We start from the raw sequence: 18,567 nt of genomic DNA, 5'->3' as shown, positions 1-18,567 counted from the left end.
TTGACACTGTGAAACCAGCCCCACTTGGCACTGGTGCCACCTTGGGTCTGGGAACCATGCTGCGTATCATGGATTTTCAGGAGCCAGCCGGCCACTCCCAGCCACAGGCCCCCAAACACAAACCACAGACTTTTTGTCTGGCAAACAAAATTCAGCTGCCCCGCTTCTGGATGGCAGATTGCAGGAGCCACTTGGGACTATCACACCAGCACAACATGGCACTGCTGCCACCTTGGATCTGGGAACCATCCTTCCTATCGTGGATTTTCAGGGGCCAGCCGGTCACTCTCAGCCATAGGCCCCAAACACAAACCACGGCCCTTTTCTCTGGAAAACAAAACTCAACTGCCCCTCTTCTGGATGGCAGATTGCAGGAGCCACTGGGTACTATGAAACCAGCCCTACTTGGCACTGATGCCACCTTGGGTCTGGGAACCATGCTGCGTATCATGGATTTTCAGGAGCCAGCCGGCCACTGCCAGCCACAGGCCCCGAAACACAAACAACAGCCTTTTTCTCTGGCAAACAAAATTCAGCTGCCCCGCTACTGGATGGCAGATTGCAGGAGCCACTTGGTACTATCAAACCAGCCCAACTTGGCACTGGTGCCACCTTGGGTCTGGGAACCATGCTGCGTAACACAGATTCTAAGGCGCCAGTCGGCCACTACGAGCCACAAGCCCCCAAACACAAACAACGGCGCTATTCTCTGGCAAACAAAACTCAACTGCCCCTCTTCTGGATGGCAAATTGCAGGACGCACTTGGTACTATAAAAACAGCCCGACTTGGCACTGGTGCCCCCTTGGGTCTGGGAACCATCCTGCGTATCGATCTTTTTAATGAGACAGCCGGCCACTCCCAGCCATATGCCCCCAAACACAACCCACGGCCCTTTTCTCTGGCAAACAAAACTCAACTGCACCGCTTCTGGATGGCAGATTGCAGGAGCCACTTGGTACTATCAAACCAGCCCGACTTGGCACTGGTGCCACCTTGGGTCTGGGAACCATCCTGCGTATTGTGGGTTGTCAGGAGCCAGCCGAACACTCTCGGCCACAGACCCCAATTAAAAACAACGGCCCGTTTCACAGGCAAACAAAACTCAGCTGCCCCGCTTCTGGATGGGAGATTGCAGGAGGCACTTGACACTGTGAAACCAGCCCCACTTGGCACTGGTGCCACCTTGGGTCTGGGAACCATGCTGCGTATCATGGATTTTCAGGAGCCAGCCGGCCACTCCCAGCCACAGGCCCCCAAACACAAACCACAGACTTTTTGTCTGGCAAACAAAATTCAGCTGCCCCGCTTCTGGATGGCAGATTGCAGGAGCCACTTGGGACTATCACACCAGCACAACATGGCACTGCTGCCACCTTGGATCTGGGAACCATCCTTCCTATCGTGGATTTTCAGGGGCCAGCCGGTCACTCTCAGCCATAGGCCCCAAACACAAACCACGGCCCTTTTCTCTGGAAAACAAAACTCAACTGCCCCTCTTCTGGATGGCAGATTGCAGGAGCCACTGGGTACTATGAAACCAGCCCTACTTGGCACTGATGCCACCTTGGGTCTGGGAACCATGCGGCGTATCATGGATTTTCAGGAGCCAGCCGGCCACTGCCAGCCACAGGCCCCGAAACACAAACAACAGCCTTTTTCTCTGGCAAACAAAATTCAGCTGCCCCGCTTCTGGATGGCAGATTGCAGGAACCACTTGGTACTAACAAACCAGCCCGACTTGGCACTGATGCCACCTTGGCTCTGGGAACCATCCTGCGTATCGTGGATTCAAAGGAGCCAGCCGGCCACTCCCAGCCACAGGCCCCAAAACACACACAACGGTGCTTTTCCCTGGAAAACAAAACTCGCCTGCCAAACTTTTGATGGCAGATTGCAGGAGCCACTTGGTATTATCAAACCAGCCCAACTTGGCACTGGTGCCACCATGGGTCTGGTCACCATCCTGCCTATCGTAGCTTTTCAGGAGCCAGCCAGCCACCCCCAGCCAGAGGCCCCCAGACAAATATTTCGGCCCGTTTCCCTGGCAAACAAAAGTAAGCTGCCCCGCTTCTGGATGGCAGATTGCAGGAGCCACTTTGCACCATCAAACCAGCCCAACTTGGCACTGGTGCCAACTCAGGTCTGGGAACCATCCTGCGTATCGTGGGTTCTAAGGAGCCAGCTGGCCACTCCCAACCACAGGCCCCCAAACACAAACAACGGCGCTTTTCCCTGGAAAACAAAACTCGCCTGCCAACTTTTTGATGGCAGATTGCAGGAGCCACTTGGTACTATCAAACCAGCCCAACTTGGCACTGGTGCCACCATGGGTCTGGTCACCATCCTGCCTATCGTAGCTTTTCAGGAGCCAGCCGGTCACTCCCAGCCATAGGCCCCCAGACACAAACCTCGGCCCGTTTCCCTGGCAAACAAAAGTAAGCTGCCCCGCTTCTGCATGGCAGATTGCAGGAGCTACTTAGTACTATCAAACCAGCCCGACTTGGCACTGGTGACACCTCTGGTCTGGGAACCATCCTGCCTATCGTGGATTTTCAGGGGCCAGCCGGCCACTCTCAGCCATATGCCCCAAAAACAAACCACGGCCCTTTTCTCTGGCAAACAAAACTCAACTGCCCCTCTTCTGGATGGCAAATTTTAGGACGCACTTTGTACTACGAAAACCGCCCGACGTGGCACTGGTGCCACCTTGTGTCAGGGAACCATCCTGCATATCGAGCTTTTTAAGGAGCCAGCCGGCCACGCCCAGCCATATACCCCCAAAAACAAACCACGGACCATTTCTCTTGGAAACAAAAATCCGCTGCCCCGCGTCTGTATGGCAGATTGCAGGATCCACTTTGCACCATCAAACCAGCCCGACTTGGCACTGGTGCCACCTTGGGTCTGGGAACAATCCTGCATATCGTGGATTCTAAGGAGCCAGCCGGCCACTCCCTGCCACAGGCCCCCAAACACAAACAACGGCGCTTTTCCCTGGAAAACAAAATTCGCCTGCCAGCTTTTTGATGGCAGATTGCAGGAGCCACTTGGTACTATCAAATCATCCCAACTTGGCACTGGTGCCACTATGGGTCTGGGAACCATCCTGCCTATTGTAGCATTTCAGGAGCCAGCCGGTCACTCCCAGCCATAGGCCCCCAGACACAAACCTCGGACCGTTTCCCTGGCAAACAAAATTAAGCTGCCCCGATTCTGGATGGCAGATTGCAGGAGCCACTTGGTTGTGTCAAACCAGCCCGACTTGGCACTGGTGCCACCTTGGGTCTGGGAACCATCCTGCGTAACGTGGATTCTAAGCAGCCACCCGGCCACTCTGAGCCACAGGCCCCCAAACACAAACAACGGCGCTTTTCCCTGGAAAACAAAACTCGCCTGCCAAATTTGATGGCAGATTGCAGGAGCCACTTGGTACTATCAAACCAGCCCAACTTGGCACTGGTGCCACGTCTGGTCTGGGAACCATCCTGCCTATCGTAGCTTTTCAGGAGCCAGCCGGTCACTCCCAGCCATAGACCCCCAGACACAAACCTCGGCCCGTTTCCCTGGAAAACAAAAGTAAGTTACCCCGATTCTGGATGGCAGATTGCAGGAGCCACTTGGTACTATCAAATCAGCCCAACTTGGCACTGGTGCCACCATGGGTCTGGTAAACATCCTGCCTATCGTAGCTTTTCAGGAGCCAGCCGGTCACTCCCTGCCATAGGCCCCCGGACACAAACCTCGGCCCGTTTCCCTGGCAAACAAAAGTAATCTACCCCACTTCTGGATGGCAGATTGCAGGACGCACTTGGTACTATCAAACCAGCCCAACTTGGCACTGGTGCCACGTCAAGTCTAGGAACCATCCTGCGCATCGTGGATTCTAAGGAGCCAGCCTGCCACTCCCAGCCATAGGCCTCTAAACAAAAACAACGGCGCTTTTCCCTGGTAAAGAAAACTTGCCTGCCAACTTTTTGATGGCAGATTGCAGGAGCCACTTGGTACTATCAAACCAGCCCGACTTGGCACTGGTGCCACCTCTGGTCTGGGAACCATCCTGCGTATCGTGGATTCTAAGGAGCCAGCTGGCCACTCCCAGCCACAGGCCCCCAAACACAAACAACGGCGCTTTTCCCTGGAAAACAAAACTCGCCTGCCAATTTTTTGATGGCAGATTGCAGGAGCCACTTGGTACTATCAAACCAGCCCAACTTGGCACTGGTGCCGCCATGGGTCTTGTCACCATCCTGCCTATCGTAGCTTTTCACGAGCCAGCCGGTCACTCCCAGCCATAGGACCCCAGACAAAAACCTCGGCCCGTTTCCCTGGAAAACAAAAGTAAGCTGCCCCGCTTCTGGATGGCAGATTGTAGGACGCATTTGTTACTATCAAACCCGCCCGACTTGGCACTGGTGCCACCACTGGTCTGGGAACCATCCTGCGTAGCGTGGATTCTAAAGAGCCAGCCGGCCACTCCCAGCCACAGGCACCCATACACAAACAACGGCACTTTTCCCTGGAAAACAAAACTCGCCTGCCAACTTTTTGATGGCAGATTGCAGGAGCCACTTGGTACTATCAAACCAGCCCAACTTGGCTCTGCTGCCACCATGGGTCTGGTCACCATCCTGCCTATCGTAGCTTTTCAGGAGCCAGCCGGTCACTCCCAGCCATAGGCCCCCAGACAAAAACCTCGGCCCGTTTCCCTGGCAAACAAAAGTAAGCTGCCCCGCTTCTGGATGGCAGATTGCAGGATCCACTTGGTACTATCAAACCAGCCCGACTTGGCACTGGTGCCACGACAAGTCTGGGAACCATCCTGCGTATCGTGGATTCTAATGAGCCAGCCGGCCACTCCCAGCCACAGGCCCCCAAACAAAAACAACGGCGCTTTTCCCTGGAAAACAAAACTCGCCTGCCAACTTTTTGATGGCAGATTGCAGGAGCCACTTGGTACCATCAAACCAGCCCAACTTGGCACTGGTGCCACCTTGGGTCTGGTCACCATCCTGCCTATCGTAGCTTTTCAGGAGCCAGCCGGTCACTCCCAGCCATAGGCCCCCAGACACAAACCTCGGCCCGTTTCCCTGGCAAACAAAAGTAAGCTGCCCCGCTTCTGGATGGCAGATTGCAGGAGCCACTTTGCACCATCAAACTATCCCGACTAGGCACTGGTGCCACCTTGGGTCTGGGAACCATCCTGCGTATGGTGGATTCTAAGGAGCCAGCCGGCCACTCCCAGCCACAGGCCCCTAAACACATCAACGGCGCTTTTCCCTGGAAAACAAAACTCGCCTGCCAACTTTTTGATGGCAGATTGCAGGAGCCACTTGGTACTATCAAACCAGCCCAACTTGGGACTGGTGCCACCATGGGTCTGGTCACCATCCTGGCTATCGTAGCTTTTCAGGAGCCAGCCGGTCACTCGCAGCCATAGGCCCCCAGACACAAACCTCGGCCCGTTTCCCTGGCAAACAAAAGTAAGCTGCCCTGCTTCTGGATGGCAGATTGCAGGAACCACTTGGTACTATCAAACCAGCAAAACTTGGCACTGGTGCCACCTTGGGTCTGGATACCATGGTGCGTATCGTGGATTCTAAGGAGCCAGCCGGCCACTCCCAGCCACAGGCCCCCAAACAAAAACAACGGCGCTTTTCCCTGGAAAACAAAACTCGCCTACCAACGTTTTGATGGCAGATTGCAGGAGCCACTTGGTACTATCAAACCAGCCCAACTTGGCACTGGTGCCACCATGGGTCTGGTCACCATCCTGCCTATCGTAACTTTTCAGGAGCCAGCCGGTCACTCCCAGCCATAGGCCCCCAGACACAAAGCTCGGCCCGTTTCCCTGGCAAAGGAAATTAAGCTGCCCCGCTTCTGGATGGCAGATTGCAGGAGCCACTTGGTTGTGTCAAACCAGCCCGACTTGGCACTGGTGCCACCTTGGGTCTGGGAACCATCCTGCGTAACGTGGATTCTAAGCAGCCACCCGGCCACTCTGAGCCACAGGCCCCCAAACACAAACAACGGCCCGTTTCCGTGGCAAACAAATTAAGCTGCCCCGCTTCTGGATGGCAGATTGCAGGAGCCACTTGGTACTATCAAACCAGCCCGACTTGGCACTGGTGCCACCTCTGGTCTGGGAACCATCCTGCGTATTGTGGTTTCTAAGGAGCCAGCCGGCCACTCCCAACCACAGGCCCCCAAACACAAACAACGGCGCTTTTCCCTGGAAAACAAAACTCGCCTGCCAACGTTTTGATGGCAGATTGCAGGAGCCACTTGGTACTATCAAACCAGCCCAACTTGGCACTGGTGCCACCATGGGTCTTGTCACCATCCTGCCTATCGTAGCTTTCAGGAGCCAGCCGGTCACTGCCTGCCATAGGCCCCGAGACACAAACCTCGGCCCGTTTCCCTGGCAAACAAAAGTAAGCTGCCCCGCTTCTGGATGGCAGATTGCAGGAGCCACTTGGTACTATCAAACCAGCCCGACTTGGCACTGGTGCCACTTCTGGTCTGGGAACCATCCTGCGTATCGTGGATTTTATGGAGCCAGCCGGTCAGTCCCAGCCATAGGCCCCCAAACACAAACAACGATCCGTTTCCCTGGCAAACAAAAGTAAGCTGCCCCGCTTCTGGATGGCAGATTGCAGGAACCACTTGGTAGTATCAAACCAGCCCAACTTGGCACTGGTGCCACCTCTGGTCTGGGAACCATGCTGCGTATCGTGGTTTCTAAGGAGCCAGCCGGCCACTCCCAACCATAGACCCCCAGACACAAACCTCGGCCCGTTTCCCTGGAAAACAAAAGTAAGCTACCCCAATTCTGGATGGCAGAGTGCAGGAGCCACTTGGTACTATCAAATCAGCCCAACTTGGCACTGGTGCCACCATGGGTCTGGTAAACATCCTGCCTATCGTAGCTTTTCAGGAGCCAGCCGGCCACTCTCAGCCATATGCCCCCAAAAACAAACCACGGCCCTTTTCTCTGGCAAACAAAACTCAACTGCCCCTCTTCTGGATGGCAAATTTTAGGACGCACTTTGTACTACGAAAACCGCCCGACGTGGCACTGGTGCCACCTTGTGTCAGGGAACCATCCTGCATATCGAGCTTTTTAAGGAGCCAGCCGGCCACGCCCAGCCATAAACCCCCAAAAACAAACCACGGACCATTTCTCTTGGAAAAAAAAATCCGCTGCCCCGCGTCTGTATGGCAGATTGCAGGAGCCACTTTGCACCATCAAACCAGCCCGACTTGGCACTGGTGCCACCTTGGGTCTGGGAACAATGCTGCGTATCGTGGATTCTAAGGAGCCAGCCGGCCACTCCCAGCCACAGGCCCCCAAACACAAACAACTGCGCTTTTCCCTGGAAAACAAAATTCGCCTGCCAACTTTTTGATGGCAGATTGCAGGAGCCACTTGGTACTATCAAATCATCCCAACTTGGCACTGGTGCCACTATGGGTCTGGGAACCATCCTGCCTATTGTAGCATTTCAGGAGCCAGCCGGTCACTCCCAGCCATAGGCCCCCAGACACAAACCTCGGACCGTTTCCCTGGCAAACAAAATTAAGCTGCCCCGATTCTGGATGGCAGATTGCAGGAGCCACTTGGTTGTGTCAAACCAGCCCGACTTGGCACTGGTGCCACCTTGGGTCTGGGAACCATCCTGCGTATCGTGGATTCTAAGCAGCCACCCGGCCACTCTGAGCCACAGGCCCCCAAACAAAAACTACGGCGCTTTTCCCTGGAAAACAAAACTCGCCTGCCAACTTTTTGATGGCAGATTGCAGGAGCCACTTGGTACTATCAAACCAGCCCAACTTGGCACTGGTGCCACGTCTGGTCTGGGAACCATCCTGCCTATCGTAGCTTTTCAGGAGCCAGCCGGTCACTCCCAGCCATAGACCCCCAGACACAAACCTCGGCCCGTTTCCCTGGCAAACAAAAGTAAGCTGCCCCGCTTTTGGATGGCAGATTGCAGGAGCCACGTTGCACCATCAAACCAGCCCCACGTGGCACTGGTGCCACCTTGGGTCTGGGAACAAGTTGGGCTGGTTTGATAGTACCAAGTGGCTCCTGCAATCTGCCATCCAGAAGCGGGACAGCTTACTTTTTTTTCCCAGGGAAACGGGCCGAGGTATTTGTCTGGGGGCCTATGGCTGGGAGTGACCGGCTGACTACTGAAAAGCTACGATAGGCAGGATGGTTACCAGACTCATGGTGCCACCAGTGCCAAGTGGGGCTGCTTTGATAATACTAAATAGCTCCTGCAATCTGCCATCCAGACGCGGGGCAGCGGATTTTTGTTTGCTGGAGAAAAGTTCCGTGGTTTTTTTTTTGGGGGTATATGACTGGACGTGGCCGGCTGGCTCCTTAAAAAGCTCTATACGAAGGATTGTTCCCTGACCCAAGGTGGCATCAGTGCCAAGTCGGGCTGTTTTCGTAGTACCAAGTGCGTCCTGCAATTTGCCATCCAGAAGCGGGGCAGCCTACTTTTGTTTGCCAGGGAAACGTGCCGAGGTATTTGTCTGGGGGCCTATGGGTGGGAGTGAGCGGCTGGCTCCTGAAAAGCTACGATAGGCAGGATGGTGACCAGACCCATGGTGGCACCAGTGCCAAGTTGGGCTGGTTTGATAGTACCAAGTGGCTCCTGCAATCTGCCATCAAGAAGTTGGCAGGCGAGTTTTGTTTTCCAGGGAAAAGCGCCGTTGTTTTTGTTTAGAGGCCTGTGGCTGGGAGTGGCCGCCTGTCCTCGTAGAATCTACGTTACGCAGCATGGTTCCCAGAGCCAAGGTGGCACCAGGGCCAAGTCGGGCTGGTTTGTAAGTACCAAGTGCATCCTGCAATCTGCCATCCAAAAGCGGGGCAGCTTACTTTTGTTTGCCAGGGAAACGGGCCGAGGTTTGTGTCCGGGGGCCTATGGCAGGGAGTGACCGGCTGGCTCCTGAAAAGCTACGATAGGCAGGATGTTTACCAGACCCATGGTGGCACCAGTGCCAAGTTGGGCTGATTTGATAGTACCAAGTGGCTCCTGCAATCTGCCATCCAGAATCGGGGTAACTTACTTTTGTTTTCCAGGGGAACGGGCCGAGGTTTGTGTCTGGGGGCCTATGGCTGGGAGTGACCGGCTGGCTCCTGAAAAGCTACAATAGGCAGGATGGTTCCCAGACCAGAGGTGGCACCAGTGCCAAGTTGGGCTGGTTTGATAGTACCAAGTGGCTCCTGCAATCTGCCATCAAAAAGTTGGCAGGCGAGTTTTGTTTTCCAGGGAAAAGCGCCGTTGTTTGTGTTTGGGGGCCTGTGGCTCAGAGTGGCCGGGTGGCTGCTTAGAATCCACTTTACGCAGGATGGTTCCCAGACCCAAGGTGGCACCAGTGCCAAGTCGGGCTGGTTTGACACAACCAAGTGGCTCCTGCAATCTGCCATCCAGAATCGGGGCAGCTTAATTTTGTTTGCCAGGGAAACGGTCCGAGGTTTGTGTCTGGGGGCCTATGGCTGGGAGTGACCGGCTGGCTCCTGAAATGCTACAATAGGCAGGATGGTTCCCAGACCCATAGTGGCACCAGTGCCAAGTTGGGATGATTTGATAGTACCAAGTGGCTCCTGCAATCTGCCATCAAAAAGCTGGCAGGCGAATTTTGTTTTCCAGGGAAAAGCGCCGTTGTTTGTGTTTGGGGGCCTGTGGCAGGGAGTGGCCGGCTGGCTCCTTAGAATCCACGATATGCAGGATTGTTCCCAGACCCAAGGTGGCACCAGTGCCAAGTCGGGCTGGTTTGATGGTGCAAAGTGGCTCCTGCAATCTGCCATACAGACGCGGGGCAGCGGATTTTTGTTTCCAAGAGAAATGGTCCGTGGTTTGTTTTTGGGGGTATATGGCTGGGCGTGGCCGGCTGGCTCCTTAAAAAGCTCGATATGCAGGAGGGTTCCCTGACACAAGGTGGCACCAGTGCCACGTCGGGCGGTTTTCGTAGTACAAAGTGCGTCCTAAAATTTGCCATCCAGAAGAGGGGCAGTTGAGTTTTGTTTGCCAGAGAAAAGGGCCGTGGTTTGTTTTTGGGGCATATGGCTGAGAGTGGCCGGCTGGCCCCTGAAAATCCACGATAGGCAGGATGGTTCCCAGACCAGAGGTGTCACCAGTGCCAAGTCGGGCTGGTTTGATAGTACTAAGTAGCTCCTGCAATCTGCCATGCAGAAGCGGGGCAGCTTACTTTTGTTTGCCAGGGAAACGGGCCGAGGTTTGTGTCTGGGGGCCTATGGCTGGGAGTGACCGGCTGGCTCCTGAAAAGCTACGATAGGCAGGATGGTGACCAGACCCATGGTGGCAGCAGTGCCAAGTTGGGCTGGTTTGATAGTACCAAGTGGCTCCTGCAATCTGCCATCAAAAAGTTGGCAGGCGAGTTTTGTTTTCCAGGGAAAAGCGCCGTTGTTTGTGTTTGGGGGCCTGTGGCTGGGAGTGGCCAGCTGGCTCCTTAGAACCCACGATACGCAGGATGGTTCCCAGACCTGAGTTGGCACCAGTGCCAAGTTGGGCTGGTTTGATAGTACCAAGTGGCTCCTGCAATCTGCCATCCAGAAGCGGGGCAGCTTACTTTTGTTTGCCAGGGAAACGGGCCGAAATATTTGTCTGGGGGCCTCTGGCTGGGGGTGGCTGGCTGGCTCCTGAAAAGCTACGATAGGCAGGATGGTGACCAGACCCATGGTGGCACCAGTGCCAAGTTGGGCTGGTTTGATAGTACCAAGTGGCTCCTGCAATCTGCCATCAAATGTTTGGCAGGCGAGTTTTGTTTTCCAGGGAAAAGCACCGTTGTGTGTGTTTTGGGGCCTGTGGCTGGGAGTGGCCAGCTGGCTCCTTTGAATCCACGATACGCAGGATGGTTCCCAGACCCAAGGTGGCATCAGTGCCAAGTCGGGCTGTTTTGTTAGTACCAAGTGGTTCCTGCAATCTGCCATCCAGAAGCGGGGCAGCTGAATTTTGTTTGCCAGAGAAAAAGGCTGTTGTTTGTGTTTCGGGGCCTGTGGCTGGCAGTGGCCGGCTGGCTCCTGAAAATCCATGATACGCAGCATGGTTCCCAGACCCAAGGTGGCATCAGTGCCAAGTAGGGCTGGTTTCATAGTACCCAGTGGCTCCTGCAATCTGCCATCCAGAAGAGGGGCAGTTGAGTTTTGTTTTCCAGAGAAAAGGGCCGTGGTTTGTGTTTGGGGCCTATGGCTGAGAGTGACCGGCTGGCCCCTGAAAATCCACGATAGGAAGGATGGTTCCCAGATCCAAGGTGGCAGCAGTGCCATGTTGTGCTGGTGTGATAGTCCCAAGTGGCTCCTGCAATCTGCCATCCAGAAGCGGGGCAGCTGAATTTTGTTTGCCAGACAAAAAGTCTGTGGTTTGTGTTTGGGGGCCTGTGGCTGGGAGTGGCCGGCTGGCTCCTGAAAATCCATGATACGCAGGATGGTTCCCAGACCCAAGGTGGCACCAGTGCCAAGTCGGGCTGGTTTGATAGTACCAAGTGGCTCCTGCAATCTGCCATCCAGAAGCGGTGCAGTTGAGTTTTGTTTGCCAGAGAAAAGGGCCGTGGGTTGTGTTTGGGGGCATATGGCTGGGAGCGGCCGGCTGTCTCATTAAAAAGATCGATACGCAGGATGGTTCCCAGACCCAAGGGGGCACCAGTGCCAAGTCGGGCTGTTTTTATAGTACCAAGTGCGTCCTGCAATTTGCCATCCAGAAGAGGGGCAGTTGAGTTTTGTTTGCCAGAGAATAGCGCCGTTGTTTGTGTTTGGGGGCTTGTGGCTCGTAGTGGCCGACTGGCGCCTTAGAATCTGTGTTACGCAGCATGGTTCCCAGACCCAAGGTGGCACCAGTGCCAAGTTGGGCTGGTTTGATAGTACCAAGTGGCTCCTGCAATCTGCCATCCAGAAGCGGGGTAGCTTACTTTTGTTTGCCAGGGAAACGGGCCGAGGTTTGTGACTGGGGACCTATGGCTGGGAGTGACCGGCTGGCTCCTGGAAAGCTACAATAGGCAGGATGGTTACCAGACCCATGGTGGCACCAGTGCCAAGTTGGGCTGGTTTGATAGTACCAAGTGGCTCCTGCAATCTGCCATCAAAAAGTTGGCAGGCGAGTTTTGTTTTCCAGGGAAAAGCGCCGTTGTTTGTGTTTGGGGGCCTGTGGCTGGGAGTGGCCAGCTGGCTCCTTAGAACCCACGATACGCAGGATGGTTCCCAGACCTGAGTTGGCACCAGTGCCAAGTTGGGCTGGTTTGATAGTACCAAGTGGCTCCTGCAATCTGCCATCCAGAAGCGGGGCAGCTTACTTTTGTTTGCCAGGGAAACGGGCCGAAATATTTGTCTGGGGGCCTCTGGCTGGGGGTGGCTGGCTGGCTCCTGAAAAGCTACGATAGGCAGGATGGTGACCAGACCCATGGTGGCACCAGTGCCAAGTTGGGCTGGTTTGATAATAACAAGTGGCTCCTGCAATCTGCCATCAAAAGTTTGGCAGGCGAGTTTTGTTTTCCAGGGAAAAGCACCGTTGTGTGTGTTTTGGGGCCTGTGGCTGGGAGTGGCCAGCTGGCTCCTTTGAATCCACGATACGCAGGATGGTTCCCAGACCCAAGGTGGCATCAGTGCCAAGTCGGGCTGGTTTGTTAGTACCAAGTGGTTCCTGCAATCTGCCATCCAGAAGCGGGGCAGCTGAATTTTGTTTGCCAGAGAAAAAGGCTGTTGTTTGTGTTTCGGGGCCTGTGGCTGGCAGTGGCCGGCTGGCTCCTGAAAATCCATGATACGCAGCATGGTTCCCAGACCCAAGGTGGCATCAGTGCCAAGTAGGGCTGGTTTCATAGTACCCAGTGGCTCCTGCAATCTGCCATCCAGAAGAGGGGCAGTTGAGTTTTGTTTTCCAGAGAAAAGGGCCGTGGTTTGTGTTTATGGCCTATGGCTGAGAGTGACCGGCTGGCCCCTGAAAATCCACGATAGGAAGGATGGTTCCCAGATCCAAGGTGGCACCAGTGCCAAGTTTTGCTGGTTTGATACTACCAAGTGCGTCCTGCAATCTGCCATCCAGAAGCGGGGCAGCTTAATTTTGTTTGCCAGGGAAACGGGCCGTGGGTTTTGTTTGGGGGCATATAGCTGAGAGTGGCCGGCTGGCTCCTGAAAATCCACGCTAGGTAGCATGGTTCCCAGATGCAATGTGGCACCAGTGCCAAGTCGGGCTGGTTTGATGGTGCAAAGTGGCTCCTGCAATCTGCCATCCAGAAGCGAGGCAGCTGATTTTTGTTTGCCAGAGGAAAATTCCGTGGATTGTTTTTGGGGGCATATTGCTGGGAGTGGCCGGCTGGCTCCTTAAAATGCTCGATACGCATGATGGTTCCCAGGCCCAAGGTGTCACCACTACCAAGTCGGCCTGCGGTTTTAGTATCAAGTTCATCCTGCAATTTGCCATCCAGAAGAGGGGCAGTTGAGTTTTGTTTGCCAGAGAAACGGGCCGAGGTTTCTGTTTGGGGACATATGGCTGAGAGTGGCCGGCTGGCCCCTGAATATCCACGATACAGAGCATGGTTCCCAGATCCAAGGTGGCACCAGTGCCAAGTCGGGCTGGTTTGATAGTACCAAGTGTCTCCTGCAATCTGCCATCCAGAAGCAGGGCAGCTTACTTTTGTTTGCCAGAGAAATAGGCCTAGGTTTTTGTTTGGGGGCCTGTGGCTAGGAGTGGCCGGCTGGCTCCTTAGAATCCACGATACGCAGGATGGTTCCCAGACCCAAGGTGGCACCAGTGCCAAGTCGGGCTGGTTTGATTACACCAAGTGCCTCCTGCAATCTCCCATCCAGAAGCGGGGCAGCTGAGTTTTGTTTGCCTGTGAAACGGGCCGTTGTTTTTAATTGGGGTCTGTGGCCGAGAGTGTTCGGCTGGCTCCTGACAACCCACAATACGCAGGATGGTTCCCAGACCCAAGGTGGCACCAGTGCCAAGTCGGGCTGGTTTGATAGTACCAAGTGGCTCCTGCAATCTGCCATCCAGAAGCGGTGCAGTTGAGTTTTGTTTGCCAGAGAAAAGGGCCGTGGGTTGTGTTTGGGGGCATATGGCTGGGAGTGGCCGGCTGTCTCAGTAAAAAGATCGATACGCAGGATGGTTCCCAGACCCAAGGGGGCACCAGTGCCAAGTCGGGCTGTTTTTATAGTACCAAGTGCGTCCTGCAATTTGCCATCCAGAAGAGGGGCAGTTGAGTTTTGTTTTCCAGAGAATAGCGCCGTTGTTTGTGTTTGGGGGCTTGTGGCTCGTAGTGGCCGACTGGCGCCTTAGAATCTGTGTTACGCAGCATGGTTCCCAGACCCAAGGTGGCACCAGTGCCAAGTTGGGCTGGTTTGATAGTACCAAGTGGCTCCTGCAATCTGCCATCCAGAAGCGGGGTAGCTTACTTTTGTTTGCCAGGGAAACGGGCCGAGGTTTGTGACTGGGGACCTATGGCTGGGAGTGACCGGCTGGCTCCTGGAAAGCTACAATAGGCAGGATGGTTACCAGACCCATGGTGGCACCAGTGCCAAGTTGGGCTGGTTTGATAGTACCAAGTGGCTCCTGCAATCTGCCATCAAAAAGTTGGCAGGCGAGTTTTGTTTTCCAGGGAAAAGCGACATTGTTTGTATTTGGGGGCCTGTGGCTGGGAGTGACCGGCTGGCTCCTTTGAACCCACGATACGCAGGATGGTTCCCAGACCCAAGGTGGCACCAGTGCCAAGTTTTGCTGGTTTGATACTACCAAGTGCGTCCTGCAATCTGCCATCCAGAAGCGGGGCAGCTTAGTTTTGTTTGCCAGGGAAACGGGCCGTGGGTTTTGTTTGGGGGTATATAGCTGAGAGTGGCCGGCTGGCTCCTGAAAATCCACGCTAGGCAGCATGGTTCCCAGATGCAATGTGGCACCAGTGCCAAGTCGGGCTGGTTTGATGGTGCAAAGTGGCTCCTGCAATCTGCCATCCAGAAGCGAGGCAGCTGATTTTTGTTTGCCAGAGGAAAATTCCGTGGATTGTTTTTGGGGGCATATTGCTGGGAGTGGCCGGCTGGCTCCTTAAAATGCTCGATACGCATGATGGTTCCCAGGCCCAAGGTGTCACCACTACCAAGTCGGCCTGCGGTTTTAGTATCAAGTTCATCCTGCAATTTGCCATCCAGAAGAGGGGCAGTTGAGTTTTGTTTGCCAGAGAAACGGGCCGAGGTTTCTGTTTGGGGACATATGGCTGAGAGTGGCCGGCTGGCCCCTGAATATCCACGATACAGAGCATGGTTCCCAGATCCAAGGTGGCACCAGTGCCAAGTCGGGCTGGTTTGATAGTACCAAGTGTCTCCTGCAATCTGCCATCCAGAAGCAGGGCAGCTTACTTTTGTTTGCCAGAGAAATAGGCCTAGGTTTTTGTTTGGGGGCCTGTGGCTAGGAGTGGCCGGCTGGCTCCTTAGAATCCACGATACGCAGGATGGTTCCCAGACCCAAGGTGGCACCAGTGCCAAGTCGGGCTGGTTTGATTACACCAAGTGCCTCCTGCAATCTGCCATCCAGAAGCGGGGCAGCTGAGTTTTGTTTGCCTGTGAAACGGGCCGTTGTTTTTAATTGGGGTCTGTGGCCGAGAGTGTTCGGCTGGCTCCTGACAACCCACAATACGCAGGATGGTTCCCAGACCCAAGGTGGCACCAGTGCCAAGTCGGGCTGGTTTGATAGTACCAAGTGGCTCCTGCAATCTGCCATCCAGAAGCGGTGCAGTTGAGTTTTGTTTGCCAGAGAAAAGGGCCGTGGGTTGTGTTTGGGGGCATATGGCTGGGAGTGGCCGGCTGTCTCATTAAAAAGATCGATACGCAGGATGGTTCCCAGACCCAAGGGGGCACCAGTGCCAAGTCGGGCTGTTTTTATAGTACCAAGTGCGTCCTGCAATTTGCCATCCAGAAGAGGGGCAGTTGAGTTTTGTTTGCCAGAGAATAGCGCCGTTGTTTGTGTTTGGGGGCTTGTGGCTCGTAGTGGCCGACTGGCGCCTTAGAATCTGTGTTACGCAGCATGGTTCCCAGACCCAAGGTGGCACCAGTGCCAAGTTGGGCTGGTTTGATAGTACCAAGTGGCTCCTGCAATCTGCCATCCAGAAGCGGGGTAGCTTACTTTTGTTTGCCAGGGAAACGGGCCGAGGTTTGTGACTGGGGACCTATGGCTGGGAGTGACCGGCTGGCTCCTGGAAAGCTACAATAGGCAGGATGGTGACCAGACCCATGGTGGCACCAGTGCCAAGTTGGGCTGGTTTGATAGTACCAAGTGGCTCCTGCAATCTGCCATCAAAAAGTTGGCAGGCGAGATTTGTTTTCCAGGGAAAAGCGACATTGTTTGTATTTGGGGGCCTGTGGCTGGGAGTGACCGGCTGGCTCCTTTGAACCCACGATACGCAGGATGGTTCCCAGACCCAAGGTGGCACCAGTGCCAAGTTTTGCTGGTTTGATACTACCAAGTGCGTCCTGCAATCTGCCATCCAGAAGCGGGGCAGCTTAATTTTGTTTGCCAGGGAAACGGGCCGTGGGTTTTGTTTGGGGGCATATAGCTGAGAGTGGCCGGCTGGCTCCTGAAAATCCACGCTAGGCAGCATGGTTCCCAGATGCAATGTGGCACCAGTGCCAAGTCGGGCTGGTTTGATGGTGCAAAGTGGCTCCTGCAATCTGCCATCCAGAAGCGAGGCAGCTGATTTTTGTTTGCCAGAGGAAAATTCCGTGGATTGTTTTTGGGGGCATATTGCTGGGAGTGGCCGGCTGGCTCCTTAAAATGCTCGATACGCATGATGGTTCCCAGGCCCAAGGTGTCACCACTACCAAGTCGGCCTGCGGTTTTAGTATCAAGTTCATCCTGCAATTTGCCATCCAGAAGAGGGGCAGTTGAGTTTTGTTTGCCAGAGAAACGGGCCGAGGTTTCTGTTTGGGGACATATGGCTGAGAGTGGCCGGCTGGCCCCTGAATATCCACGATACAGAGCATGGTTCCCAGATCCAAGGTGGCACCAGTGCCAAGTCGGGCTGGTTTGATAGTACCAAGTGTCTCCTGCAATCTGCCATCCAGAAGCAGGGCAGCTTACTTTTGTTTGCCAGAGAAATAGGCCTAGGTTTTTGTTTGGGGGCCTGTGGCTAGGAGTGGCCGGCTGGCTCCTTAGAATCCACGATACGCAGGATGGTTCCCAGACCCAAGGTGGCACCAGTGCCAAGTCGGGCTGGTTTGATTACACCAAGTGCCTCCTGCAATCTCCCATCCAGAAGCGGGGCAGCTGAGTTTTGTTTGCCTGTGAAACGGGCCGTTGTTTTTAATTGGGGTCTGTGGCCGAGAGTGTTCGGCTGGCTCCTGACAACCCACAATACGCAGGATGGTTCCCAGACCCAAGGTGGCACCAGTGCCAAGTCGGGCTGGTTTGATAGTACCAAGTGGCTCCTGCAATCTGCCATCCAGAAGCGGTGCAGTTGAGTTTTGTTTGCCAGAGAAAAGGGCCGTGGGTTGTGTTTGGGGGCATATGGCTGGGAGTGGCCGGCTGTCTCAGTAAAAAGATCGATACGCAGGATGGTTCCCAGACCCAAGGGGGCACCAGTGCCAAGTCGGGCTGTTTTTATAGTACCAAGTGCGTCCTGCAATTTGCCATCCAGAAGAGGGGCAGTTGAGTTTTGTTTGCCAGAGAATAGCGCCGTTGTTTGTGTTTGGGGGCTTGTGGCTCGTAGTGGCCGACTGGCGCCTTAGAATCTGTGTTACGCAGCATGGTTCCCAGACCCAAGGTGGCACCAGTGCCAAGTTGGGCTGGTTTGATAGTACCAAGTGGCTCCTGCAATCTGCCATCCAGAAGCGGGGTAGCTTACTTTTGTTTGCCAGGGAAACGGGCCGAGGTTTGTGACTGGGGACCTATGGCTGGGAGTGACCGGCTGGCTCCTGGAAAGCTACAATAGGCAGGATGGTGACCAGACCCATGGTGGCACCAGTGCCAAGTTGGGCTGGTTTGATAGTACCAAGTGGCTCCTGCAATCTGCCATCAAAAAGTTGGCAGGCGAGATTTGTTTTCCAGGGAAAAGCGACATTGTTTGTATTTGGGGGCCTGTGGCTGGGAGTGACCGGCTGGCTCCTTTGAACCCACGATACGCAGGATGGTTCCCAGACCCAAGGTGGCACCAGTGCCAAGTTTTGCTGGTTTGATACTACCAAGTGCGTCCTGCAATCTGCCATCCAGAAGCGGGGCAGCTTAATTTTGTTTGCCAGGGAAACGGGCCGTGGGTTTTGTTTGGGGGCATATAGCTGAGAGTGGCCGGCTGGCTCCTGAAAATCCACGCTAGGCAGCATGGTTCCCAGATGCAATGTGGCACCAGTGCCAAGTCGGGCTGGTTTGATGGTGCAAAGTGGCTCCTGCAATCTGCCATCCAGAAGCGAGGCAGCTGATTTTTGTTTGCCAGAGGAAAATTCCGTGGATTGTTTTTGGGGGCATATTGCTGGGAGTGGCCGGCTGGCTCCTTAAAATGCTCGATACGCATGATGGTTCCCAGGCCCAAGGTGTCACCACTACCAAGTCGGCCTGCGGTTTTAGTA

The sequence above is a fragment of the Melospiza melodia genome, chromosome 3 (assembly GCF_035770615.1).
Source record: "Melospiza melodia melodia isolate bMelMel2 chromosome 3, bMelMel2.pri, whole genome shotgun sequence".
Classification (NCBI taxonomy): Eukaryota; Metazoa; Chordata; class Aves; order Passeriformes; family Passerellidae; genus Melospiza; species Melospiza melodia.
This window is presented reverse-complemented; position numbering follows the sequence as displayed.